Source organism: Arachis hypogaea, chromosome 6 (genome assembly GCF_003086295.3).
Source record: "Arachis hypogaea cultivar Tifrunner chromosome 6, arahy.Tifrunner.gnm2.J5K5, whole genome shotgun sequence".
NCBI classification, from domain to species: domain Eukaryota; kingdom Viridiplantae; phylum Streptophyta; class Magnoliopsida; order Fabales; family Fabaceae; genus Arachis; species Arachis hypogaea.
In genome coordinates this window covers 28,400,815-28,403,236 of record NC_092041.1, presented here as the reverse complement: position 1 = coordinate 28,403,236, position 2,422 = coordinate 28,400,815, and the positions used below count along the sequence as shown (strand labels likewise).

Here is a 2,422-nt window from a genome sequence, read left to right as displayed (position 1 = left end):
GAATCTCTATACTATGATATAGAGGATTCCTCTTCTTTTCTGTTCTCTTCTTTTTCATATGAGCAGGAGCAAGGACAAGGACATTCTTGTTGAAGCAGATCCTGAACCTGAAAAGACTCTAAGGAGGAAGCTAAGGGAAGCTAAAGCACAATCCTCTGGAGAGGACTTGACAGAAACATTCAAAAAAGAAGAAGATATGGCAGCTAAAAATAACAACAATGCCAGGAAGATGCTTGGTGACTTCACTGCACCAAATTCCAACTTACATGGAAGAAGTTTCTCAATCCCTGCCATTGGAGCAAACAATTTTGAGCTAAAGCCTCAATTAGTTTCTCTGATGCAACAGAATTGCAAGTTTTATGGACTTCCATCAGAAGATCCTTTTCAGTTCTTAACTGAATTCTTGCAGATCTGTGACACTGTTAAAACCAATGGGGTTGATCTCGAGGTCTACAGGCTTATGTTTTTCCCTTTTGCTGTAAGAGACAGAGCTAAAGTATGGTTGGACTCTCAACCTAAAGACAGCCTGAACTCTTGGAATAAGCTGGTCACGGCTTTCTTAGCCAAGTTCTTTTCTCCTCAAAAGCTGAGCAAACTTAGAGTAGATGTTCAAACCTTCAGACAAAAAGAAGGTGAATCCCTCTATGAAGCTTGGGAAAGATACAAGAAACTGACCAAAAAGTGTCCTTCTGACATGCTTTCAGAATGGACCATCCTGGATATATTCTATGATGGTCTATTTGAATTGTCTAAGATGTCATTGGACCATTCTGCAGGTGGATCTATTCACCTAAAGAAAATGCCTGCAGAAGCTCAGGAACTCATTGATATGGTTGCAAATAACCAGTTCATGTACACTTCTGAAAAGAATCCTGTGAGTAATGGGACGCCTCAAAGGAAGAGAGTTCTTGAAATTGATGCTTTGAATGCCATATTGGCTCAGAACAAAATATTGACCCAACAAGTTAATATGATATCTCAGAGTCTGAATGGATTGCAAAATGCATCCAACAGTACTAAAGAAGCATCTTCTGAAAAAGAAGCTTATGATCCTGAGAACCCTCCAATGGCAGAGGTAAATTACATTGGTGAAGCCTTTGGCAACACCTAAAACCCTTCATGGAGAAATCATCAGAATTTTTCATGGAAGGATACACAGAAGCAAGGCTTCAATAATAACAATGGTGGAAGAAACAGGTTTAGCAATAGCAAGCCTTTTCCATCATCTTCTCAGCAACAGACAGAGAATTCTGAGCAGAGCCCCTCTAGCTTAGCAAACATAGTCTCTGATCTATCTAAGGCCACCTTAAGTTTCATGAGGTACAGATACAATAGCAAAAAGTCCTATTTATAGTAAACTAGTGACCTAGGGTTTACAAGAATGAGTAAATGATGTAAAAATTCACTTTCCGGGTCAACTTGGTGTGTGCTTGGGCTGAGCATTGAAGCTTTCATGTGTAGAGACTTTTTTTGAAGTTAAACGCCAGCTTTTGTGCCAGTTTGGGCGTTTAACTCCAACTTTTGTGCCAGTTCCGGCGTTAAACGCCGGGAATTCTTTAGCTGATTTGGAACGCCAGTTTGGGCCATCAAATCTCGAGAAAAAGTATGGACTATTATATATTGCTGGAAATCCCTGGATGTCTACTTTCCAACACAATTGAGAGTGCACCAATTGGGCTTCTGTAGCTCCAAAAAATTCACTTCGAATGCAGGGAGGTCAGAATCCAACAGCATCTGCAATCCTTTTTCAGCCTCTGAATCAAAATTTTGCTCAGGTCCCTCAATTTCAGCCAAAAAATACCTAAAATCACAGAAAAACACACAAACTCATAGTAAAGTCCAGAAAAGTGAATTTTAAATAAAAACTAATAAAAATATAATAAAAACTAATAAAAACATACTAAAAACATACTAAAAACAATGCCAAAAAGCGTATAAATTATCCGCTCATCACAACACCAAACTTAAATTGTTGCTTGTCCCCAAGCAACTGAAAATCAAATAGGATAAAAAGAACAGAATATACTATAGACTCCAAAATATCAATGAAACTTAGCTCCAATTAGATGAGCGGGACTAGTAGCTTTTTGCCTCTGAACAGTTTTGGCATCTCACTTTATCCTTTGAAGTTCAGAATGATTGGCTTCTATAGGAACTCAGAATCCAGATAGTGTTATTGATTCTCCTAGTTAAATATGTTGATTCTTGAACACAGCTACTTCATGAGTCTTGGCCGTGGCCCAAAGCACTCTGTCTTCCAGTATTACCACCGGATACATACATGCCACAGACACATAACTGGGTGAACCTTTTCAGATTGTGACTCAGCTTTGCTAGAGTCCCCAATTAGAGGTGTCCAGGGTTCTTAAGCACACTCTTTTTGCTTTGGATCACGACTTTAACCACTCAGTCTCAAGCTTTT

The 2,422-nt window shown here is 39.0% G+C and overlaps 1 non-coding gene across 1 annotated transcript; it reads right to left on the bottom strand.

Annotated features, from left to right (window-relative positions):
* Positions 1-592: 592 nt before the first annotated feature.
* LOC112700018 (small nucleolar RNA R71) lies at positions 593-700 on the bottom strand. Its single transcript, XR_003152944.1, has one exon. It is a non-coding gene; the product is annotated as a small nucleolar RNA R71 (small nucleolar RNA).
* Between the last annotated feature and the right edge of the window lie 1,722 nt (positions 701-2,422).